This window comes from Bos taurus, chromosome 7 (assembly GCF_002263795.3).
Source record: "Bos taurus isolate L1 Dominette 01449 registration number 42190680 breed Hereford chromosome 7, ARS-UCD2.0, whole genome shotgun sequence".
Classification (NCBI taxonomy): Eukaryota; Metazoa; Chordata; class Mammalia; order Artiodactyla; family Bovidae; genus Bos; species Bos taurus.
The window spans coordinates 79142296-79169769 of NC_037334.1; the positions used below are offsets into that span (position 1 = coordinate 79142296).

The window sequence follows — 27474 nt, forward strand, 5'->3', positions numbered from 1 at the left end:
CCCTCTCTTTTAGTGTGGGTAGGATCTGATAAATATGATGGTAGTTATCCCCATGTCTATAGGTTATCTTCTATGGCATAGATGAGGGATTTTTTCATATGTAATTAAAGTCCCTAATATGTTGACTAATTTTAAGTATCCGTTCAGTTCAGGCACTCAGTTGTATCTGACTGTTTGCAACCCCATGGACTGCAGCACACCAGGCTTCCCTGTCTGCCAGGAGCCAGAGTGAGGAACTCCGCCCGTGGCAAAGGTCATGAGGAAGGAGGCTCAGCATACGCAAAGGCGGTATCGAGCCTCAGGAGTCCCCCTGGAAATTCTCGAGCACCTACCCCCAAACCAGAGTCTGCCTACTTTACTACTTTGTGCTCTCACCTACACCTCTGACTTTACGGGGGGCTGTCCCCCACCGCCTCTCTCTGAAAAAGAGTTAACTTACAGCTCCAGTTAATACAGTTTCTGGGTGTGACAAGAGTGTTTCAACCTACAAACTCCTTTGGAAGTCCTCTAGCCTGCCTGAACAGGTTCTTCCGGCCACATGTGATTGTTCACAGCCTCTCAACCGTGAGAGGCATGAGATGTTCTAAACTGTCTAAATACAGATTCCTTTGAGCAGTTAAAAGATTGATTAGAAATTGTATTGGTGAAGGGTTTTTCACTTGTTGGGCCAATGTTTGCTGCTAAGTTTCCATATCCCTTACCTACTGTGTTCCTGGGAGAGTATTGGTTAATAGGAATGTAAGTAGTAGCTTTAATGTTTGTAACCTTGGACCCTTGAGTTAATTATTTTCTTGTTATAGCCCACCACACCTTTGCCCTATAGGAATGCAACTTTATCTAATGGTGCATTAGATAAAGTCAGGGTGGTGCCTGACTTTAGAATAATCACTTTTAGAGAAAAATAATTTTTCTGAAGAAAGGGTCATAAAATATTAACAGGCCCCCTGGCCAGAAGATGATGTAAATCACATAAACTTTTGCATATGATAAGTTTGAAAGCCTGGCTTCGATAAGGATCAAGGACTGCTGACCTTCCCCCATTATCCTCTATACACAACTTAAGGTATAAAAACTACTTTGGAAAATAAAGTGCGGGCCTTGCTCACTGAAGCTTGGTCTCCCCATGTCGTTCTTTCTCTCACCTTCTGGCTGAATTCCCATCTGGAGCATGGAGGCTCGTCAAGCCTACTAATTATACCTGGGCTTCTAAGATCTGACCCGGGAGGCCTTAGTGTCTCCCCTTCTTCGGGAGAACAGAAGGACGCCTGCGGCCTACGTAGGTGACGCAAATTCCTTGTCTTGGAATTTTATTAGCTTTCCACGTAAACCAAGTTATTCAGCCTCTTTTCTTCACTGAATTTCTTTGCTGAACTATCCTTATTTAACCACTCTTTATATCTTTAATTCTATCATATCCTGATCACCGAAGCCGTCTCCCCTTCGAATTACCTGGATCCACCGGGCTGGACCCCGGCACCTGTCCATTACCAACTCCTGGAGTTTACTCAAACTCATGTCCGCTGACTCAGTGATGCCATTCAACCATCTCTTCCTCTGTCGTTCCCTTCTCCTCTTGCCCTCAATCTTTCCCAGCATCAGGGTCTTTCCCAGTGAGTCAGTTCTTTGCATCAGGCAGCCAATGTATTGGAATTTTAGCTTCAGCATCAGTCTTTCCAATGAATATTCAGGAATGATTTCCTTTAGGATTGACTGGTTGGATCTTGTTGAAGTACAGAAGATTCTCAAGTGTTTTCTCCAACACCACAGTTCAAAACCATCAATTCTTTGGTGCTCGGCTTTCTTTATAGTCCAACTCTCACATCAATACATGACTACTGGAAAAACTATAGCTTTGACCAGATACACCTTTGTTGGCAAAATAATGTCTCTGCTTTTTAATATTCTATCTATGTTGGTCATAGAATTTCTAACTTAATCAGGTGAAACTTTAAAAAGAAGGCTTAGATATTAGAGATATTGTCCTTCTCATGGATAGAACAAAGTGTCATGGAGAAAGCCAGGTGGCAGGAAACTTCAGGTGACATCTAGGAGCTGAGGGCTTCAGTTCCACAGCCATAAGGAACTGAATTCTTCCAGGAATCAATACATCTGGAGAGGACCCCAAGCCTCAGATGAGATTTCAGGTCCAAACAAGCCCTATCCCACCACCACCACCACCCCCCCCGCCTGCTTGACTATAATCTTATGAGACCCTGAGTAGAGGACCCAGCTAAGTGATGCCCAGACTCTTGACCCAAACAAACTGTGAAGTAAGAAATGTTTTAAGATATTAAGTTTGTGGTTATGAGTTACACAGTCAAAGAAAACTAGTACAGTTGTCATCTCAGTTCTCCTTCAAGCAATCACATGATAAAAAATTAAATTCAAAACTTGGAACTAAATCATAATAGTTCCCTGCTAAATTTAATGTGTATCCCTAGAAACAAAAGGGTCAAAGACCAAGAAGATAGAAGTTCAGTGAAAGGAACTTTTTTATTCAAAGAGAATTCTTGTGTTGTATGTTTTTTAAAATAGCAGCTAATGTTTTAGGATAAGGTTTTGGTAAACCTCATGGGTGCCTTTTTATTAATTTTATTATTATTACTTTAAGCTGCACTGGATCTTCATTGGTTTTTTGCATGTGCTTTCTCTATTTGCAGCAAGTGGGGGGCTACTCTTCATTGCTGTGTGCCGGCTTCTCAATGCGGTGGCTTCTCTTGTTGCAGATCGCTGGCTCTAGAGCACACCAGGCTTCAGTAGTTGCAGCACAAGGGCTCAGTAGTTGTGGTTCAGGGGCTCTAGAGTGCAGGCTCAGTAGCTGTGGCACACGGGCTTAGTTGCTCCAGGAATCGTTGTGGACAGGGATCAAACCCATGTCCCCTGCATTGGTAGGCAGATTCTTACTCACTTTGCCAAGAAGTGATGTGAAGTGAAGTTGCTCAGTCATGTCCGACTCTTTGCAACCCCATGGACTGTAGCCTACCAGGCTTCTCAGACCATGGGATTTTCCAGGCAAGAGTACTGGAATGGGTTGCCATTTCCTTCTCCAGGGGATCTTCCCGACCCAGGGATCAAACCTGGGTCTCCCGCATTGTAGGCAGACGCTTTACCCTCTAAGCCACCAGGGAAGCCAATCCCGTGGACAAAGCATGATGAGCTACAGTCCACAGGGTCACAAAAAGCGAGACATGACTGAGTGACTGATGGTGCATGCACAGATGGCTTCACAGGTTTGAAAGGAAACATTTCATTTTCAAGAAAAGTTCTTCAGTAGCTCTCATTGTTAAAATTGGATTTTATGGTTTTATGTCCATCATTCAGGGGTCTACCCTAGGTGTAACCCCACTGGTATTCACTGCTTCTTCCTCCTCCCTCTCATCTTCATCGGGGCAGCACTTATCAACCATAGTGGCTTTTCTGCTGGGTCCAGATTGCAGCACCAGAGCCCATTCAACTCAGTGATCCGTAGAGCTACTACCCACAGGTTGGTGTTAGTAAAAGACAGGAAAACTATTTTGTTGTTGAATTGCCTGTCTCTTGACCGTGATGAGTGAGAACCTTGAGATCTCAATAGGAGAAGGGAATTCTGCACGTGCCCACAGCTAAACAGGGGCAGAAGTAGAAACTGATTTTCCAGACCTGTAGCCCAGCATACTGGTGGCTCAAATGATAAAGAATCTGCCTGAAGTGCAGGGGGCCTAGGTTCAATCCCTGGGTCAGGAAAATCCACTGGAGAAGGGAATGACTACCCACTCCAGTATTCCTGCTTGGAGATTTCTGTGAATGGAGGAGCCTGGCGAGCTATAGTCCATGGGGTTGTAAAGAGTCAGATATGACTGAGAGACTAACACTTTCATACCTTTATTAGAAAAAACCATATATAAAGTATGGTATGTATCATAGAAGTGAAATAGGATAGTGAAGAAGGAAACCAATTCCCTTTTGTTGGTTTTGAGCCTTCCCACCATGGCTGGAAAATCTCAAGGTATTAACCCTTAACTGAGATGCAATAGGGAATGATGATTTCTGACTCTCTTGTTTGTACAAATATAGAGCTTTATTCATGAAAGTAGTGGGTGGTGATGTTCCTTGTACCTGTCTGACATTGTGGATTGTTGAAGAAAGAAAGGTGGACAGTGTTGTAGGACATAAATACCCACAGTGGCTGTGAGGGGGAAGGCAGCAAAGGCACCTACAGGATCTATGGGATCTAGTCCTCTCTTTGTGCAAGTTTGATATCAGTGATGGAAAACACCTGCATTTGAATCTGCATTGCTGCCACAACGTAGAAACACCGACTGAGCACTTTTCTCTCAAAGGAGAAAATCATGCTGGTGAGGGGAGGAGTGTAGAAAATATCTAATATATCTTGTTCACAAAAAGTGTCATTTTAGTGTCAGTTCCTATTTCTTTTAAAGCCATTAAAACCCTTACATTGAAGTTGGAGTCAGGAAAGACAGACATCATGATACAATTTGTTCCTGACACCTTGGGGTACATTTGTAGCATTGCACCCCTGGGAAATCACTGTAGGTGTGCAGTTCCTGCGACTGTTAAATGGAAGTGTGAATCTGATTCCCCACGTACACCCAGCAAACTTACGCAGAAGATACCTTTGTTTTCTTAAGCATTTCAACTTATTGTAAGTAAAGCCTGTGAATTCTTTCCTTGGTACATAGCCTGGGGAGTATCTCTACCACACAGCTAATATCAGATGGAAGGTGTGTGGTGGGGGAGACAAGACCCAAAAACTTTCTTCTCAAACATGGATAGGACTTCTCTATTTCTACATAAAAATTACTCTAACCCTGGGCAGAGTCACAGACCCAGGAGAGGTATAGCTATTTGCAGATGTGGGCTTAACTTTTAAAGTTCAGACTGTCATTTTGAGCCTATTTGGGATGTTATAGATGACAATATCTGTAAAAATAACTTTTGACCTTGCCAGTCAAGATCAGCAGTGACAACAAAGATGATGGTGAAAATTGCCATTTACTGAATGTTTACATTATTAAAATACCTTTCAAGGACCCTCACAGAGTATGTTTATTTAGAGCTTATTTGACAGAAATTGTGTAGTGTACTTTACAGGCATCCTTCTTTGTCCTAGCAATGAATGTTTCTGATTTTTTTCTTTTTGGATGAGGAAACAAAATCACAAAGGTGAGACATGTCGCCCAAGATGACTAGCATATCCAGAAGCCAGCTACAGGTCTGTCTCATTTCAAGCCCAAGTTCTTTGCATGAAATCTCTAGGTAAGAACAAGTCACTGCTAAAGAGGCCTCATTCCTTCTGGGCCAAGTCAAAGGTTATTGACCAGAGATAACTTCCCTGGTGATAAGGCCATCAGCTTCCCAGGTGGCGCTAGTGGTAAAAAACCTGCCTGCCAGTGCGGGAGACATAAGAGACCAGGCTTCAGTCCCTGAGTTGGGTAGATCTCCTGGAGAAGTACACAGCAACCCACTTCGTATTCTTGCCTTCTCCCACTCCAGTATTCTGTCCTTCCGTGGAGAGAGAAGCCTGGCGGGCTGTAGTCCTTAGGGTCACAAAGAGTCGAACATGACAGCACACACTCTCTAGTCATGAGGCCATAGCAGCTTCTTCCTACCCCAACCCCACACCTCTGCTATAGTTGGACAAAAGATACTGAACTCATGGGAGAAGCCACTTCCCTGGAGACTTCTCAAACCGATATGTACCAGTGTTTATTCTAAAACATATCAGACTGATTTGACTCACAACCACTGAATTCATCATAAATAATAGAAGATGACACGTGAAGCAAACACCCCTTTCTTCCCAAAGTCTCTGAATTTCGTCTACTTTGACATGACCCACTTTAGGTAAGATTTCCACTAATGAACACTTAAGCTAGTTTCTGATTTCTAAATGTACATTAAAGCTCATCTAATGCAAAATTAACCTATCTTTATTACTGGAACTGTAGACTATTAAGATAGCATGCAGAGTTACTGAATTATAAATTTGGAAGAGATTTCCGTGTGAGGCACCTGTGACTTGAAGAAAGCTGTTCACCTTCTTCTGAAATTGAGTTTTGAGTCCAGGATTCATGAAACTGGGAAGGAATAGAGAAGGTGGGACAGGGAGCACCCCTTTGAAGGTCACATACTTCAATTTTGGTCCCAGGACAAACCCAATTTAGCAGGGATCATTATTCCTGGGAGGTACTGACATTTGCAACACAGGTATAAAAATAGTATTGCACCATAAATGTTAGCTGTGGTAAGCACCTCCTTTGCAATTTCTTATTCATCCTCAGGAAACGCCCGAAGATGAGTATTATTTTCATCTCCATTGTTTGGCTGGGGACACTGGGTTTAAAAATCTTTATTTGTAAACAGTGTGTCATAGACCAAGCAGTGAGGTCTGTTAGTTGCTAAATATCATGCTCTTATCTATGAGGCTATACTCCCACCCCTTATCTTCTAAAAGAGTTTAACCTCTATAGAGAATACTGGCAGCCTATGTGGGCTTATGATATACGTATGCTGATCCAAGAAATTATAAAAATGGAATAAACACCAAGAGCAGCCAATGGCATGGATGGAAAAAGTCAGTAAAGACAATCTCAGCAGAAAAAGTCCCCCTGCTATAGAAGAGCTTCATCAGTTCAGTTCCTACATTTGATGTATTAGCTGTGTCCTTGTGCTCTAATTTACATTTTAACAGGAGTGTTTAGTGTCTTATCTGGGAGTGGTGACGTATTAAGGCATTATTAGCTGTTCATAGCCAAAGTTAATGTGTGCAGTTTGTTCTCAGTTACCTACAAGCGATTTGAGGGAACTGGTCTTTCAGACAGAAAAGGTGGGAGCTTTTATTGAGCATATATTATGAGACAGGAATAAAGTAGATCAGGGATCTGCAAATTATTTCTTTAAGTAAGGACTTTGTGGGCAAAACTGTCTCTATTGCAACTACTCAACTCAGCATTTGGGGCATGAAGGTGGTTACAGATGATAGGAAAAGGAATGATGTGTTCTGATAAAACTTTAGTTAGAAAATTCAAGCTGCAGACCTGTTTCTGGGCTTCCTAGATGGCTCTGCAGGCTTTGCCTGCAGTTTTGGATCTCACAAGATGAGGGTTTGATCCCTGTGTTGGGAAGATCCCCTGAAGGAGGGCATGGAAACCCACTCCAGTATTCTTGCCTGGAGAATCCCATGGACAGAGGAGCCTGGTGGGCTACAGTCCATGGGGCTGCAAAGAGTTGGACACTGAAGTAACTTAGCACAGCACACACACTATCATCTATACCTTCACGTACTCCTCATTCCTTCCACACAATTATTATTCATTTACAGTTTTTAATGTAACGTATATATATGTGTGAAAATTTTAACTGTGAAATTCTAACGAATGTATATAACTGTGTAACTCTTATACCTTTCATGTCTATGACATATTTTACCATGTTTCTCAAGAAACATTGATTGATTGTATCAATCAGTCTTATTGATTCTGGGTCCTGAATGCCAAGGTTGGTAGTAAGTGTTGGGATATCCCCCATGGAGTCACCAAAGAATGGGAGCACTTGCTTCTTTTTCTCTTGTTCTACTAGAGATGGACATTACTGTGACCATTTTTACTAGTGATCTTTGGAAAAGCCAAGGTATATAAAAGCATAGAGATGATATAACCTGATGGAAAGACACAGTTAATAAGTGGCAAAACCAGGCCACAAATCCATATCCATCTCATTCCAAAGCTTGGGTTTCTTCTGCAGTGTGGTTTGCTAGAGACCAATCCATCACTTGTTTCTGGAACAGAAGCTAGCACATAGTATATGCTCAGTCAACATTTGTTAAAAGAATGGGAAAGAGGGTCAATCTTTGGAGGATACAGAAATTGGATGGCAAGGGTCAGTGACCTTAATAGTTTGCCAGATGCTAGCAGAACTCGGTATATTGATGCTTTGTGAGCAAAACCAGCTGCTCATTGTAAACTATACTTTCCCTGCAACCCTAGGCTGTACAGAACATGAACCGGGGAAATGGATAGACTGTGTCCTGGGATTTATCTGGCAAGTAATTCAGTACTGTGTGCTCTATAAGAACAGATGAATATCTTCCCATATCATAAGTCAGGCAACCTCAACCCAATGATCTGGATGCCTTTCAAATAGTGACATCAGTTTGGATATACTCCATGTCCTCTTTCTGTATTCTCTGCTATAAAATGGACTTTTGTTAAGCATTTGCTTCTTCCTGGAGTATGAAATATCTATACTTAAACTTATATCTACATCTGTATATGTCTGTACCTCTGTATGTGTATGAATGTGAGAGAGAGACTGACTTTGAGATAAAAAAGGAAAATGAGAGAGGAGCAAGGAGGGAGAAAGAAAAGAGAACAAGTAAAGAAGTAGGAAAAACAGAGACTTGTAGGAGTCTGAGAAGGGAGTTGTTCATATTGGCATATTCTCCGATGATTGAAATTATTGTCGTGGAGATGATCTTGACTGGAGACCACAAAGTCTACTTCCCAGAAGCCAAGCACGTAACATCACAGGTGACGTGAGCTGATTGAGGACATGGGGAACCCGGAGCACATGCATTTTCTAAAAAGGACCATCCCTCTGCAACTCTGTTAATTACACCACAAGCCATAGAGGTTCAGTGTTGTGTATGCACCTAATTTTCTAATGAAAACCCAGCTATCCAGATGTTCAGATGAAATAGCCTACTTTCTGAAAGTTGTCCAATATATTTTCAACAATTGCATACATTTTTCACACGGTTTACAGAGCCCGCCTCTCGCTGGTCGAGGGTAATGCTCTGAAAAGAGGGTTAGCCTGTGAGCAGCCAACTGACGACCCCTGATGATCTGGGTGTGACCCACCTCTTCCAAGTCCTCCACTTGACACCAGAGCTATGATGGCAATCCAGCTTGAAGAAAGTCCCACAGTGAAGTGGCAGAGTTAAAAACTCACATTTAGAGGACTTCTCTTTTTTACGTTTTCTTTAAAAGCAAACACAAAAGCAAGTTTTGGGTAATCAAATTTTGCTGAAAGGGTCCAGGGAGGAGATCCAAAACAACATCTTATTCTGCGTCCCTCACTTTGAGAGAAAAATCACCCCCCACATTTCAAAGAGGGGGGACAGGGCGTCACTACCTGTCCCATCCCAGCTGTGCCATTGATCATCCGCCACCAGCCTTGTAGCACACACAGTTGAATTGCTTTTCCCTGAGGGAAGCAATGCCTCCAGGTGTGCTAATAATAAAATTAATAGCTTAGAGAAACTGCTTGCTACAGCAACAGCGGCGGGAGAAAGGCAGGATCGATTTCAGTGTTTAACTGTCCTAATTCCATAGTGTATACCCCACCTCAGCCCCTGGTGAGCTGCGCTGGGTCTCACGGTTAATCAATAGATGCCTGATTTAAAACAAAGAACCGGTTTCAAGATGAGAAGTCTTTGTGAATAAAAAGATGTATGGTGAAACTGTCAGCATTCTTCCATTCCCATCTTAACCCTGCAGCTCCAAGGGCAGTCACTAGCGGATATGAAAGGAAAAAAATCATGTGCATTGTCTCCCCTTCTGCCTATAAACAAAAGAAGGAAACCAACTAGGCTGTGCTGCTGCTGATGGCATCACATAAATAAGAATTTATTGAGTTGCTCTGTGTTTAAAGGACTGTGAACATAAAGACGTGTGAATACTATCAGCTGCACCGAGAGTAATATGTTTCTGCTCTAATCGGCCTGCTATCTGGTGGTTCAATTTATACCTTCTTTCGTAGCTGGCGTTCTCATCTTTTCCCCGGAGGGAAGGATCAATTTTGCGATCAACTCCTTGGCTGCTGCTGGAGTTTCCCTGTCCGTTCAATCTCCAGGCCGAGCACTCTCAAAGCTCTTAATCCCTATTTCTCCATCTCCTCTCAAGCACCAAATCTGCCTTCCATCTACATGACAGTGACCTCGGGGCTACCCTCTTCCACTTCCAGACACGGTGAAGGGCAGGGAGCCTGGCGTGCTGCAGTCCATGGGATCACAGAGTCAGGCACGACTTAGCAACCAAACAACAAGGGAGTCCCCTCTTTCTCTGTGTAACCTTTCTCAGCATCTGCTGTTATTTCTGCTGTCCTGTCTGCCTCTTCCAAGCCATGTTCTCTCCCTCACTTCACATTTTCTCCTTTTTGTGAAATAAGCTGTTTGAGGACAGCAAGGAAAGCCTTAGGTCCTTTTGATGTATGTTTCTCAACTGGCCTCAAATAAGTCCTTGTGTTATAACATGAGCTCCTAGGAAGAAAAGATTGCATTATTTTCTTGCCAATTTATTGTTTTAAATGCTGATGTTTTTTGTGGGTTTTGTTTCTGTTTTATTTTTGTTTTAGGGAGCCCTAAAAATAGCCCCATCCCCATTTTGTTCATAGTGTGTAATTGCACTCGGACTGAAGTGTAAACCTTTCTGTACCACCAAGTAAGGAGGAGGATAGACTGACTGGTCGAGTAAGGGCTGGTCCTCTGGAGTACTTCTTTGCAAGGCTGGTTTACGTCAAGCCCCATTTCTCTCACCACCCACTGCCTCCTATGATGATGAGCCAACCAAAGAAAAAGATTGAATCTTTTCTCTAATTCAAAGAAAATAAAGCAGAAATGCCTTCCCACACCCCTCCATCCCCCACCTTTTTTCCCCTTTTGTGTGAATTCTCCAAAGGCAAAGCATTTAATTTGAAACTAAAAACTGCAATTAAATTTGATTGTTTTTTTTTTTTTTTTCATATTTATTTTTTTTACGGTGATGGTGGGAGTTGATTCTCAGTATGGTTTCTTTTCAACTCATTTTCCCAGCATGAGAGACCGTTCCATATTAGTGCAGTCTGAGTGGAGCCTTTTGCCTTTCAGTTACCCTTATGTGTGTCACTATCTTATTACATTAAGTTCTCCTTTTTTTGTTGTCTATCTAACTCCCCCCCTTCTCCTCTCTCTTTCTCTCTGTCCTTCTTTGGGCAGAAGAGGTCCAAGCATGATGTCAGAGATGCTTTTCTGGAATTTTCTCTCTGAGAAAACTGTTTTCTAAATTCATATAAGAAGTAGGAGTGGGGAAGTGTTATGTAGAACTGTGATCTAAGAATAACACTTCCACCAATATATAGGATCTTATGGACATTTAAAGCTCCCTTTTTTGTATTTTTGTGTTTAATTAGAAGTCTTATTTTCAATGATGCCAAGCTATGGGAGGCCTTGCATGAGAATGAGTAAATGAGACCATGCAAGTAAAGCAGCCACTTCTCTCTGTAGTCTACGTTTTAGAGATTTACCACATTGAGAAAGGGTATACATTTTCCCTTTAAAATCCAAAGATTTATAAAATTAAAGAATATTGCATTTGTTAGATTATAAAACTGACTGGCAAACAAAACCAATTGCATTTACACGGTCTAAGAACTCAGAAAATGGAGGAAGGGACTGAGTTCCAAGATGTATGCACATTCTATCCCAAAGGAGTCCTGAAACAAACAGGATATTCCAGGGAAAGAGGCAGGAATGGGAAAGAAGAATCCGGAACATTGTACCCAGGGTGCCATTAGCTTGCCTGCCAACTTCATTCCTTCCTTGCCAGTGGTTTTCAGTTTCTTCCAAACTTTCTTTTCCTCTCTTATGGTAGAAGACTTAGTGATACAGGATTTTCCTGAAAAAAAAAAAAAAAAAAAAGACTCATTTTCTAGCCAGATTTATTAGAAAGTAACTATGGCTTAAAGTTAGAAATATCTGTATGTAGCAGATCAAGTTCACGGGACCTGAATTTTGTTCCCAATAGCATCATATTCAAATAAAGGTAAAACTGTTATTATATGCCAAGCATTTGATTGGAATTATATTGCCTTTTAAAGATGTAATGCTAGGTGAATGAAAAAGAAAAAGGAAAAGACCAACTTTAATGACCTTCATTTTACATCCTGAAAATGAATGATAATAACCAGAAAATAGAGAAGTTCCAGTGAGTTAGGGTTCATAAATATTAAATGTAATGGAGGAAAATCACAGATTTTTAAGAAATTAACTTGAACAAATGGTGATTTTAGTTACGATGTTGTCATTTTGAGGAATGGTCATTAGCACTGTGGATTGTAATGGGCATGAGCTTACAGTATAGAAAGAATGCCTTCTGATTAACTCGGAATTTTTTCCTGATGCTTCAGCCAGTTTACAACTGTACTGTATATCTCTTCATTTTGCGCTTGTGATTGGCTCCAAGGGCTCTTTGTTTAGAGATGCGTGTGCTCTATTTTCATGATTAAGCTTTTTATGATTAGTCTCCATTTTCTGTTTTGTCTTAACTTTTACTTGGAATAATATGCAATGCCTTGGAAAACTGATTGGCTGGCGGATGTAATTGAGTTCAGATGCGGTTTCCTTTCTCTCCCCACTGTTTCTGGTCCCGTCTCTGTTCTGAGTTGTTTCTGACTGCCTGGAGAACAGCTTTCAGAGCTGCTGTTTAGCATTTTCTCACAGTACTGGTTTCTTGCACAACCTGACTGTAATTGACTTCAAGACAGTTGTTGGGAGCACAGAGAGGGCCCCCACAGTCTCATACTGAACCCATTTCCTTTAACACACACTTATATATGCCCAACAGTCACTCTTGAGGGCAGCAGTTAAAGATGTAGGGTTTATTGACATTTTATGAAAAGAACTATCACATAACAAAACTCCCTGAACAATTTGGTAATGATTTGTTGGGTTCCCCAAGTTTCCTCTCTTTGAAGCTGTCTTGGCCACATAAACTTTTAAACCCCTCCAGCATCACCAGCATCTCGTAGCCTCTTCCCTACTTTCCTCCTCAGATCTGCCCTTCCTTGCCTCTTCTTTTGTGAGTCTACTTTGCTCTGGACGTGCCCAGTTTTCATTCCTACCTCCTCATTTTGCTCAGCAAAGAACCTACCTTCTCCAGGAGGGCACTCACTATTCTCTGCTGGGGAAGTGAAGGGATTTTAAATAACTAACCATGAACCATGGTTAATTATGTTTCTTAACACATTAAAATGAAACTTGCACTGATGTTTAAGTATACTAGGGGAGAAAGCAATGCTTATTCTTCATTTGCTGGTTTGAATAATCATGTCCACAGTGAAATTCATTCACCTGCTCTTCTTTTAAAGAAGAAGAATTCTCCATCTTGACATGCATATTCTAAGCAATGACTCCACCATCCTCCCAGGCAAACAGGCCTAGCTCAAGGGAGTACCAAACCCTATCACTCTTGCTTTGGGTCAGGATATCCCTGAGGCGTAGGGGCTTCCCCGGTGGCTCGATGATAAAAATCCCACCTGCCAGTGCAGGAGTCATGGGTTCGATCCCTGGGTTGGGAAGATCTCCTGGAAAAGGAAGTGGCAACTCACTCCAGTTTTCTTGCCTGGAGAACACCACGGATAGAGTGGCCTGGTGGGCTACAATCCATGGGGTCACAAAAGGGACTTAGTGACTAAACGACAACATCCCTTAGGTGTAACTTGTACTCTGGAGGTGCCTGGGAAGGTGAGGATGAAGCTGATCCCTGTGGCCTTTGCCTGACTTCACTCACTCCCTTTTTTTTTCTCCATTATGCCCTGCCAGGTCTCCAATGGGAGAGCATCCTTGATAAATCTTGCACATGAATCTTCTTCTCAGGCTTTACTTCCCAGGAACTTAAGCCCAGACAAATCCTATGAGGCATTATTATCCATATTTTATGGATGATAAACCTAGGGGATGGTGATGAGGCTTAATTTGCCAAATGTCACACACATCCTATGGGAGGAGCTAGCAGCAGACTCTGGGCCAATCCAAATGAAAACGTGTCCCTTTCACCATACACTGTCCCCTCCCTGTGCTGTTTGAATCATCTTCCAAAGTGCAGTCTTGACATCGCATGACTGCTGGGAATCTGGCTCTTCTGTTCCCTACATTCCTTGTCTCGGCTACCACTCCCTCACAGTCTGTACCTAACAGAACGTCCCGGCTTTGATCCCCACTTTATCACTTCTGATCCCTTTCTGCCCAGGTTTTCAGGACTGCTCAGTGCTCATCACATATGCTTTCAGGTTGATTGCAATCTGTGCCTCTTTTTGTCATACCAGTTTCTCCCTGCAATACTTTTCCTTCTCCCTATGCTTCAAGAACTGACTCCACACTCCCCTTGGTGGCAGAGCTTAACTATCACCACTTTTATGAAGTGTTAGGATCTCCCAAACTGAAGCAACACTTTTCTCCCTTGAACTAGTATAGGAATTCATAAATTTATTTCATTTCATCTGGATCAGGAAGAAGGCAAAGTTCTCTGCATTTGAAGAAAGTAGTTTAAAAGTTCTCTTTAAAAATGATTAAAAAAAAAAAAGTAAAAACAGGGATCATTGATTAATTTTCTTTCTTAATTTTCCCTTTTTATACTTTCTTGTATTTTCTAAAATAAATAAAAGTGTTGCTTCTGTAGGTCAAACTCTCTTATATAAAGAAGGGAAAAGAGAGAGAGAAAGGTAAAGGGAAAAAATGATAATGAGAAAGAAGAGAAAAAATGGGGAGAAAGATGGTGGGGGAGAGAAAAAGTTTAGTTGAGCCATAAAAAAATGTGAGGATTTATTTATAAAATCCAGAAAAAGAGAATCTGTCATTCTTAAATAATCATGGGAAGAGGTTCATGTCTACAGTGAGGAGTGAGTGGATAATGTAAAGTTTTTACATCCCAGTGTTTTTTTTCTTTTTGCTGTAGATGTTACATTCTCTGTATTTGCTGTTCTTCAAGATTAGTATAAGGACTTAGAAAACAAGTGGTGATTGACTGGAACTAAAAGAAGTAAGAAGTAATGGCCTGAAACGTGTGTGTGTGTGTGGGTGAGGGGGGAGGGTAAGTTAGATAATAGAAAATAAAATTAATGGTAGGTCAATTAGACAACAGAATAATTTCCCATGGAAAATAATTGAAGCAATAGCATACAAGCTATTCAGAATGAGAAGAGATAAATCAGTGAGAAAATTAATGTGGACAAACCACAGAGGAGCGAGATGGACCAGAGGTGAGAAAATCCGCCAGGCTTTCCAGATGAAATGAATGCACAGATTTCCTGGAGCAGATGCCAGAAGATTCTTGCCCCTCACTGCAGGGATTAGAAACGCATGGACATCCTCAGCGGAATCCCATTTAGGATTGCCGATCTTAATTCTAGAATTCAGAGGGGCCACTTTTCCAGCATTGGGCACCATATGCTGCAGTGATAGAAGTTCCTAGCGTGCCAGGGCCATGGAAGCCTGGGGTCCTCGTTTGAGGGCATTACTTCAGAGAGAATGGGACAGTCACCCAGGGAGAACTAGATCTCCTTCACATGAGATGCCTAATTGCTGGAAACTTTCTTCAGAATCTCAAACATTGTTCCAAGTAGAGCTTTCAGTAACCCTGTTTGCGCTGCACACATAATCAACTGTGATCTGAACAACAGAACCCCTGCATATCTTACGGGTGAAGGCTGGGAGCTTCCTCCTCAGAAAGATCTGAGAGCTGATCCAAGGACTAGTTGTTGGTCTTTAACCTCTCACTCATATCTAAGAGACTTAGTCTTTTCATCTGTTAAATGGAGAAAATTGTATGTTTTCTCTGCCACTTTGGTATGGTGATGAAACAGTAAGGAAGTCATACAGGGCCTGGTATGTAGGTATCTTTGCACTAAATGTATTTCCTTCTTTTGCTTCCAATGCCAATTATTCCTCTTTCTAGTTTCTACCCCTACATTAAATATAAATGTTGATCTTCCATTGTTGTATCAGATTTATCTACAGATATAGCCTCCTTTTGAATTGCAAAGTGTTATAGAGGATGGGTAAGAATTTTTTTTTAATCATCCTCCACAAACCTCTCATCTAAGATGCCATATTAGTTTTCTACCACTGCTTAAAATTATCACAAATTTAGGACCTTAGGACACTACCTACTAATTATTTCACAGTTGCCATGGGTCAGTTGTCTGAGTACAGTGTAGTTAAGTAAGGTTATCTGTGTTTAGAGTCTCACATGGCTGAAATCAAAGTGTCACCAGGGTGTATTTGATTCTGGAACTCAGAGCAAGAGTTCACTTCCAAGCTCATCCAAGTGGTTGGTGGAATTTAGTTCCTTATAAAGTTTCCATTTCCTTGGCGCCTGGCCCACCTCATCTCAAGCTAATGACAGTGTCTTGAATCCTGCTCGTGTTTTGAGTCTCTCCAGCTTCTCTTCTTCCACTTCTTTGACTTTCTCTTCTGCTCTCTGTCAAGAGAAGCTCTGCTTTAAAAGCCTCATATGATTACATTGGACCTACCTGGATAATCCAAAATAGTCTTGCTATTTTAAGGTCAAATGATGAGTAATCTTAACTACTCAGTAATCTTGATTACTCAGTTCAGTCACTCAGTCATGTCTGACTCTTTGCTACCCCATGAACTGCATCTCACCAGGCCTCCCTGTCCATCACCAACTCCCAGAGTTTACTCAAACTCATGTTATTGAGTCAGTGATGCCATCCAACCATCTTATCCTCTGTCGTCCCCTTCTCCTCCCGCCTTCAATCTTTCCCAGCATCAGGGTCTTTTCCAATGAGTCAGTTCTTCGCATCAGGTGGCCAAAGTATTGGAGATTCAGCTTTAACATCAGTCCTTCCAATGAATATTCAGGACTGAATTCCTTTATGATGGACTTGTTGGATCTCCTTGCAGTCCAAGGGATTCTCAAGAGTCTTCTCCAACACCACAGTTCAAAAGCATCAATTCTTCAGCTCTCAGTTTTCTTTATAGTCCAACTCTCACATCCATACATGACTACTGGGAAAACTATAGTTTTGACTAGACGGACCTTTGTTGGCAAAGTAATGTCTCTGCTTTTGAATATGCTATCTAGGTTGGTCATAACTTTCCTTCCAAGGAGTAGGCGTCTTTTAATTTCATGGCTGCAGTCACCATTTGCAGTGATTTTGGAGCCCCCCAAAATAAAACCGGCCACTATTTCCACTGTTTCCCCATCTATTTGCCGTGAAGTGATGGGACCGGATGCCATGATCTTAGTTTTCTGAATGTTGAGCTTTAAGCCAACTTTTTCACTTTCCTCTTTTCACTTTCATCAAGAGCCTCTTTAGTTGTTCTTCGCTTTGTGCCATAAGGATGATGTCATCTGCATATCTGAAGTTATTGATATTTCTCCCATCCATCTTGATTCCAGCTTGTGTTTCATCCAGCCCAGCGTTTCTCATGATGAAGTTTCTCATAACTTATATACACTGTATATAAGTTAAATAAGCAGGGTGACAATATACAGCCTTGAGGTACTCCTTTCCTTATTGGGAACCAGTCTGTTGTTCCATGTCCAGTTCTAACTGTTGTTTCCTGACCTGCATACAGATTTCTCAAGAGGCAGGACAAGTGGTCTGGTATTCCCATTTCTTTAAGAATTAGCCTATGAGATGAGTGCAATTGTGCGGTAGTTTGAGCATTTTTTGGCATTGCCTTTCTTTGGGATTGGAATGAAAACCCCATGTCCAAGGTCAGGAGCGATGGCTGTGCTTTGCTGGAGTGGCTGTGAGCAGATCCCCCTCATTCCAAGGTCAGAGAAACGCCAGCAAGACGATAGGCACTGGCGTGGTGGCTGCACAGTACTGGAGCAGCTGTGAGGAGATGCCCTATGTCCAAGGGCAAAGGAGAAGCCCCAGCAAGACCATAGGAGGGGCAAATTCACATTTAGAATCAAACCCCATTCCCGCCAGAGATGCTCAGAGGGCTCAAACAAACCTTGTGTGCACCAGGTCCTAGGGACCCCACAGAGACTGAGACAGAACTGTGATTGTCTCCTGAGGAGGTACGGGTCAGAAGTGGACTGCTGCAGGGGTAGGGGCTCTGGGTGCAACAGACTTGGGTATGGCATAAGCCCTCCTGGAGGAGGTCGCCAGTAGCCCCACCATAGAGCTGCTAGAACTTACATGGGACTGGGAAATAGACTCTTGGAGGGCACAAACAGAACCTTGTGCACCAGGACCCAGGAGAAAGGAGCAGTGACCCCATAAGAGACTGACCCACACGTGCCTGGGAGTGTCCAGGAGTCTCCAGCAGAGGCGTGGGTCGGTGGTGGCCTGCTGCAGGGCTAGGGTCACTGAGTGTAGCAGTATATGCATGGGATCTTTTGAAGGAGGTCCCCCTCTGTTACCTCCACCATAGTTTGGCCCCAGGTAAGTAGCAGGGAGGGAACACAGCTCCACCCATCAACCGAAAATTGGATTAAAGATTTACTGAGCATGGCCCATCAGAACAAGACCCAGTTTCCCCCTCAGTCAGTCTCTCCTATGAGGAAGCTTCCATAAGCCTCTTATCCTTCTCCATCAGAGGGCAGACAGGCTGAAAACAAAAATCACAGAAAACTAATTACATGTGCAGAGCTCCTTTTCCCACATAACATTCATTGGTATGACACCTATGTGTAAAGGTTATGGGCAGCAAAATTCTGCCCACAGCAGATGTTTACCCAACCCAAAATTCAGTCTCAAACTTTGTCTTACTCAAAACTGAACTCATCATTATTCCTGATACCTTCAAAAATGTTTCTGCTTTTGTGGTCTATGTTTCTTCTTCTCCTGGCCCCTTTTATCACGGTACCTATGGCATCTTTTTATTTCTCTGCCTGCCTAATCTTGCTATGAAAGGTTCCATGTGGGTAGACAATATAGTTGTTAGCTTTGGGATCCTCAAAGCCTGTCACAGTTCTTGATACAGTGCTTGAGGAGTGAATGTTCTAATCCATACTGGAGAGACCTGGGCATGCCTGAAATCCCATGACAGATTATTTAAGCAGATTATGGATCATGAGCAAACACCTTACTTAGAATTTTAGCTTTGGCCATTGAGTTATCTTACATCTATGTGTCACTTAATCTATTTAGATGACAGTTTTTCTCTTCTGTAAAATGAGGTATTAAAATAAGTTGATATTTAGCAATCTTTTCATTATAATCACAGACTTATTTTTATCAGTGGACTTAGGTTTAAAAATATATTGAATACCAAGGTATATTTATTCAGTAGTAAATAAATTCTCCCCATGCTTATCTGTCAAAATCATGTGTTAAAGTACATATTGTCAAAACCACTTGATTATCAGTGACTGTAACTAATGTTACTGTGACCTGATATAATTATTGCCACATCAAAAAAAAAAAAAGAATCATCATCTTGAAGGAATAAGTAAGGTGTAAGCAAGGGCACTAGAGGAAAGTTTCAAATAAGGTAATTTTGTATTAGAAATTGAAAGTATATGTCAGGATATTGGTAATTAGATTATAATATTAAAAAAAAAAAAAAACTCAAATGATTTTGAAGCCCCCCTGGGAACTTGCAATATCTGATGGTTTGATCAGATTGAATGATTTGATGGTTTGATGTTGAATGATCTTAAAGTTTATTCCAGTGCTAAGTTTTATTCTGCCTTCTCTTCTGTCTTGGTGGGATATTGGTGGGACTTCTCCATGGTTTGGGGATCTTTGCAGTATTACACATAGTTGGTGCAGTGTTGAATTCAGATCCATCAAGGAAGTTCACAAACACATGGGGTTAGGCTGAAGCAGGACAGAGAACACACAGGCCAGCTACTGAGCTCCCACCAAATATTCTCTTAAGAGATACAGACCTGGTGATATCAGATCTTGTGATCTTACAGTGAGTTGGAAATCTGGATTTTATTTATGTTACAAAAGGACTGTGTTTTTAAATATCATCAAGGAACATAAGGAACTCAGCTTTTTAAAATCCTGTATGAACCATAAAAATATATATCTACAGGCCAAGTGAGGTCCATGCACTGCCATTTTGCAGTCAGACATGGCATTAGATGGTTGCGGCCCCACAGGCCCAGCAATTCTTTCAAGCTTTCTCTGGGCCGGGTTTTCTTTTCCATCACTGGCCAGTCCACTCTATGGTACTTTCATTTCGCTACAGTGAAACGAGGTAGCATGCACGAGGGTTCTTTCTAACGTGCAAAGTGACTACTGAGGGGTATACGTATTTAAGTTTTTCATTGTGTGTAAGAAGGAAGTAATGTAGTTTTAAATTTGGAGTCAACCTATGAGAGATACATTCTAAGGAAGGACCTAAGATACGTCTAAGGGTGTGTGTGTGTGTGTGTGTGTGTGTGTGTGTGTGTGAGTGAATGCACTCACATGCAAATGAGAGAGAGAAGGGTGAGGAAAGAGAAAGAAATGATTTGATATGCAAGTTATGCTATGTCGTCTCTAATATTCATGGCAAGTAAACATTCATTCATTGCAACAATGTGATAGAAACTGATGGAGCTTAATGCCTGCTTAAGCATTCTAAGCTAATAGTAGATGGTTGAGTCTTTAGAAGCTTCAAGTAAAACACTCTGAGGTACCACATCCTGGGGAGAAAGGAATTGAATAGCCTCATAAATTTGAACTGCTAACTTAGAAGTGAGAAGTGCTATCGAATAAATAACCCAGGCATGCACCGAAGAACACTAGAACCACATGGACATAATTAATATTTTCTTAGGGCACAGAGAATGTGCGTATTACCTTCAGATTTAGATTGCCAAGTCCATTTATTTTGGTATAGTGGCATGAATTAGAAATCTTTTAAACATTTTCATTTAAGAAAATGTAAAGTTAACAGGGATTTGGCTTAGCTTCACTTAATAAGACTAGTGTTGTTTTAGCCGAGTGAATGAGGACTTCCATATTTTCCCATGTCTGGGTTTGCCTGTATTTCTGAGGTAGCTCTCTGCCCAAGAACATTGCTCCTGACATGCAAACACACATCAGATCATACCAACAGTTAGTGGAACATGTTACCTCTTTCTTACATTTTAGAAGCTGTTTCATTTTTGCTTTTTTGTTCTTTTCATATCAGTGGTTAGAATGAGAACAGATCTGCTCCATGGAGGTTTCTCTCAGCCTTGGGTAGGAGGGAACAGTGAATATGGTAGTTCCTAGCTTTCTGGGAAAGACAGCTAGAAGACTCAGGAAGCCACACTTGTTCCACAAAAGTTTCTTCCCAACTCCTCATGTTTCTTCTTGTTCGGTTCTCAGTAGGCCTTCATACTGTCTTAGCACCTTGGGCAAGTCTTCCTTAAGTCCTTCAAGTTTCCTTTTCCTTATGTGTCAATTGAGAATAACCGTAATACTCTACTTCATAGGACTGTTATGAGGAATAGATGAGGGCATGCGAGTGAAAAGCACAGCTTTCTTGGAAGATAGAAAGCACTCAATAAGTGTTAGTTATTTTTGGTAATGTTGTTATTCCTCACTTTATATTGACTAAGTAGTTGAAGTTTCTAATTTAAGGCAGCTAATGATTTGTTTTTATAGCATTTCTTGCTTTGGTAATCCACTTGTTTTCCTCATATAATTCACACAATTCTGTTGAAATGCCAGAATTTGAAATTTGCTTTCTTCAGGGCTAATTCCAACTGCTAAAAAGAGAAAGAGGGGGAAAAAAAAAAAATATATATATATATATATATATTTGGGGGAATAATGCCTAATACTAATAGGCCTCAATAAATGTATTATTCTCTTATTAAATTATATCAGCTGTTAGTGGCCACTGAATTAGCATAGTATTTAGTCACATACAACTTTTTGCCTTATATTTTGCCTACCTGGTATATTGTAAACTTCTGGGAGTAGGAAACCATGCCTTAGTGTCTTAAACTCCATGCAGTGAATTACACACAGCTAGAAATACAATGTTGTGTCCAACTCTTTGTGACTCCATGGACTGTAGCCTACCAGGCTTCTCCATCCATGGGATTTTCCAGGCAAGAGTACTGGAGTGGGTTGCCATTTCCTTCTCTAGGGTATCTTCCTGACCCAGGGATTGAAACCGGGTCTCCTGCATTGCAGGCAGATGCTTTACCCTCTGAGCCACCAGGGAAGCCCCCAAAATGTAATAGACTCAAATAAAATTAATGGCTAAATTTATCCCATTGCATGTGACAACTCAGTAAATTAGATATTATTGTTACTACTACTCCTGTTTTTACCCAATGTCAAACAGAGATGTAGAGATGTAACTTATCAGAGACCATGTGGTCTGCAGTGGTTGATAGAGGACTGGTACTGAACAATTGAGATCCGAGTCCATTTCTAACCACCTGACTGCTTTATTCTGGCAGGTGAGATGAACGAATGCATGCATGAAGAATGCAATTGTAGTCTGTATGGCAGTTCTAAATATTAGAGTGTTCACCCTACCTAAAAAGAAAGCAGGCTTCCTTTTCCTAAATTAATACTCATTCTTGAACTGCCAAATCTCTTTGTACCTTCAATGCCTTTTTAAAAAAAATACCTGCATCACACACCTTTTTCTATCAACTTGGAATAGTATAATTCACAGCTCATTGCAATTTTCTAACTGTTGAACAAATACCACACGCAAAATTCTTTGCTCAATACTGTAGAAGAAAAGATGTAAATGAAAAGGTCTTGTCCTCCCTTCAGGAGATTGAGTTCAGTTCAGTTTAGTCTCTCAGTCGTGTCCGACTCTTTGCGAGCAAATAAGTAAATAATGACAAAACAAAGTTGTGTGATAAGTGATGGATACACAGATAACTGTGACAACTTTGTAAAAGGGGGAGACTCAAGGGAGAGTCCAAGAAGGTCTTTGAGCTTTCAAGCCTTTAAGATTAAACCTTTGGTCTCTCTTTTGAAATAATTTCATCACCTGATTTATTTCTTCTTCAAAATAGTATTTTTTTCATAATCTCCCTTTTGTTATACAGAGTACTGTGAACATTTTTATAAGTGTTGATAAAATGAGATGGTTTGATCACCATCTGTTATTGAGATACACATGTGGACTCAAGAGAATAATCTTTGATAATGCATTTGGATCTAAAAGATGCAGTTCAGTTCAGTCACTCAGTCATGTCCGACTCTTTGCGACCCATGAACCACAGCATGCCAGGCCTCCCTCTCCATCACCAACTCCCGGAGTTCACCCAGACTCACATCCATCGAGTCAGTGATGCCATCCAGCCATCTCATCCCCTGTCGTCCCCTTCTCCTCCTGCCTGCAATCCCTCCCAGCATCAGGGACTTTTCCAGTGAGTCAACTCTTCACATGAGGTGGCCAAAGTACTGGAGTTTGAGCTTTAGCATCACTCCTTCCAATGAACACCCAGGATGGATCTTCTTTAGGATGGACTGGTTGGATCTCCTTGCAGTCCAAGGGACTCTCAAGAGTCTTCTCCAACACCACAGTTCAAAAGTATCAATTCTTCAGCACTCAGCCTTCTTCACAGTCCAACTGTCACATCAATACATGAGCAATAGAAAAACCATAGCCTTGACTAGACGGACCTTTGTTGGCAAAGTAATATCTCTGTTTTTGAATATGCTATCTAGGGTGGTCATAACTTTCCTTAAAGGAGTAGGTGTCTTTTAATTTCATGGCTGCAATCACCATCTACAGTGATTTTGGAGCCCAGAAAAATAAAGTCTGACACTGTTTCCACTGTTTCCCCATCTATTTCCCATGAAGTGATGGGACCACATGCCATAATCTTCATTTTCTGAATGTTGAGCTTTAAGCCAATATTTTCACTCTCCTCTTTCACTTTCATCAAGAGGCTTTTTAGTTCCTCTTCACTTTCTGCCATAAGGGTGGTATCATCTGCATATCTGAGGTTATTGATATTTCTCCCGGCAATCTTGATTCCAGCTTGTGCTTCTTCCAGCCCAGCATTTCTCATGATGTACTCTGCATGTAAGTTAAATAAGCAGGGTGACAATATACAGCCTTGACGTACTCCTTTTCCTATTTGGAACCAGTCTGTTGTTCCATGTCCAGTTCTAACTGTTGCTTCCAGACCTGCATATAGGTTTCTCAAGAGGCAGGTCAGGTGGTCTGGTATTTCCATCTCTTTCAGAATTTTCCACAGTTTATTGTGATCCACACAGTCAAAGGCTTTGGCATAGTCAATAAAGCAGAAATAAGTGTTTTTCTGGAACTCTTTTGCTTTTTCCATGATCCAGCAGATGTTGGCAATTTGATCTCTGGTTCCTCTGCCTTTTCTAAAACCGGCTTGAATGTCTGGAAGTTCACGGTTCATGTATTGCTGAAGCCTGGCTTGGAGAATTTTGAGCATTACTTTACTAGCGTGTGAGATGAGTGCAATTGTGCGGTACTTTGAGCATTCTTTGGCATTGCCTTTCTTTGGTATTGGAATGAAAACTGACTTTTTCCAGTCCTGTGGCCTCTCTGAGTAACTGATACTAAAATGTTTCCTTAAAATTAATATATTTATCATTTACAATTCTTTGTTGAAACATTCTTGGCTAAGGAATGTGGTTTCCTCTTTCTTTCACCAGTGTGATAGCATGAATGAATGAAGTCGCTCAGTTGTGTCCAACTCTTTGCAACCCCATGAACTGTAGCCTAACAGGCTCCTCTGTCCATGGGATTTTCCAGGCAAGAATACTGGAGTGGGTTGCCATTTCCTTCTCCAGGAGATCTTCCCAACCCAGGGACTGAACCCATGTCTCCCACGTTGTAGGCAGACGCTTTACCATTTGAGCCACCAGGGAAGTCCTAAGTGTGCTAGCATAACAAGAACTGATTTTTGTTTCTTTGTTTGTTTTTGCAACCAAAGCTAAAGTAGTAAATTACCCCATATTCCAAAGACTATAATCCCAGGGGATAGTGTGAGCACCTCAATATTTACTACCTTGCGAGAAAATGATTTTATTATTGGCAACCCTGGCCATAGACTACCTGGTTAGGATGATTAAATGATGACAGTGTTTTTCTCAGTGATACTAATGTTAGCTGACATTGATGATACATCATTATATTTTAACTATATATGTCAAATTAATATATAGATTGATTATATAAGTTATCATTCCAATCCCAAAGAAAGGCAATTACAAAGAATGCTCAAACTACCGCACAATTGCACTCATCTCACGCACTAGTAAAGTTATGCTCAAAATTCTCCAAACCAGGCTTCAGCAATATGTGAACCGTGAACTTCCTGATGTTCAAGCTGGTTTTAGAAAAGGCAGAGGAACCAGAGATCAAATTGCCAACATCTGCTGGATCATGGAAAAAGCAAGAGAGTTCCAGAAAAACATCTATTTCTGCTTTATTGACTATGCCAAAGCCTTTGACTGTGTGGATCACAATAAACTGTGGAAAATTCTGAAGGAGATGGGAATACCAGAACACCTGATCTGCCTCTTGAGAAATTTGTATGCAGGTCAGGAAGCAACAGTTAGAACTGGACATGGAACAACAGACTGGTTCCAAATAGGAAAAGGAGTTCGTCAAGGCTGTATATTGTCACCCTGTTTATTTAACTTATATGCAGAGCACATCATGAGAAACACTGGACTGGAAGAAACACAAGCTGGAATCAAGATTGCCAGGAGAAATATCAATAACCTCAGATATGCAGATGACACCACCCTTATGGCAGAAAGTGAAGAGGAACTAAAAAGCCTCTTGATGAAAGTGAAAATGGAGAGTGAAAAAGTTGGCTTAAAGCTCAGCCATTCAGAAAACGAAGATCATGGCATCCGGTCCCACCACTTCATGGGAAATAGATGGGGAAACAGTGGAAACAGTGTCAGACTTTATTTTTCTGGGCTCCAAAATCACTGTAGATGGTGATCGCAGCCATGAAATTAAAAGACGCTTACTCCTTGGAAGGAAAGTTATGACCAACCTAGATAGCATATTGAAAAGCAGAGACATTACTTTACCAACAAAGGTTCATCTAGTCAAGGCTATGGTTTTTCTAGTGCTCATGTATGGATGTGAGAGTTGGACTGTGAAGAAGGCTGAGCGCCGAAAAATTGATGCTTTTGAACTGTGGTGTTGGAGAAGACTCTTGCGAGTCCCCTGGAGTGCAGGGAGATCCAACCAGTCCATTCTGAAGGAGATCAGCCCTGGGATTTCTTTGGAAGGAATGATGCTAAAGCTGAAACTCCAGTACTTTGGCCACCTCATGGGAAGAGTTGACTCATTTGGGAGGGATTGAGGGCAGGAGGAGAAGGGGACGACAGAGGAGGAGAAGGGGACGACAGAGGATGAGATGGCTGGATGGCATCGCTGACTCGATGGACATGAGTCTGAGTGATGGTGATGAACAGGGAGGCCCAGCGTGCTGCGATTCATGGGGTCGCAAAGAGTCGGACACGACTGAGCAACTGATCTGATCAAGTTATCATTTGACATCACTTTAAGAGCTTTACATGCTTGATCTCATTTTCCCCCTAAAAAGTTAGAAACAAACTTCTGTGGAAGTAAATTTTATTAATAACCCCATTTTACAGATGACAAAATAAAGGTTATGGAAGCAATGTCTTCAAACCCCAAATTCTCAACTTCTAAATGCATAGCACTTTCCCACCAGAAGTCATTATAATAGTTTTAAGACATTTATGTCTCATTGGTACCCCGACTTCTCTTGGTTTGAGCAGAGTAGAGAAGATATCTTTTAGTTTAGGGGCTTTATAACCAGGAAGAATGTATTAGAAATTATTCAAGTGGAGTAGATGAGCAAGAAAAGATACGGCTCAAGTAAAAGATTTTTCTTGAAAATCTTCTGCAGATAGCAAACCTGCGGCAGCAGCTGCAGGTGAAAAGGATTCTTCTCTCACCAGGAGCAGCAGCAGCCGCAGCCGCCGCCCTGCCATTCTCTGGGTCCCTGTTCATTAGTAGTCAAGGTTTTCATTGTGCTCAGCAAAACAGTCACAGAAAATAAATGTGCTGCACAGATGGGCCCATAGAAAATCTACTTGATGTATTCTTGAAAATTCACAGCTAAATGACTTTGAAGAGACGGGGGTTATTGTGTCCATGATTAAAATGAGGTGTGGCATGAATCTTTCAGATACAACTCTTTCCCTGTAGAGCTTTTTAAGCCAGATAAGGTGCGAAGTGGTCACTGGCCTCTGGCTCCAGGACGTACCATGGGTTATGGAACCATTCCCCTGATGAAGTACATTTCAAGTATATCTGCTTTGTATGGCGTTAAACTTGAAGAACTGAATAAAATAAATTGGCTTCATTTTATATAAGCAGAAGCCTTTCATTTGAGGATTTTTCAGCTTAGATTTTCAAAAGGTAGCAGTGTTAGATCAGTATTTCTTTGGACCACCTATACCACTCACACCAGCATTTTCTGATTGTTAATCTGGTTGCTTGTCAAAATTGTACTCTATCCTGTATGTACATGGGAGTAGAAACCAGAAGTCTTCATTTTCTGTAGTACCCCAGGTTATTGTGCTGACTAGTATGTCACTTTTTATGTGAACTTAAAATAGTACAATTTAAATATAATGAAATACATATTATATGCAATATTTGAGATAAAATGATACCCTTATGTTAGAGAAAATTGTAGCTGGGCTTTCCAATTTTAAAGAAGACTGAGCAGGTGAATTACATGCTTTACCATCAGTGATGCTAGTTTAGTTGGTAATTTCAAATGCCTTTTTTTGTAGAAG

At 41.3% G+C, this 27474-nt stretch overlaps 1 protein-coding gene across 3 annotated transcripts in view; it reads left to right on the forward strand.

Moving 5' to 3' along the window:
* The window catches only part of LOC112447478 (teneurin-2), a 426777-nt gene that overhangs the window by 235837 nt on the left and 163466 nt on the right, over positions 1-27474 (forward strand). The gene's annotated exons all lie outside the window — the stretch shown is intronic.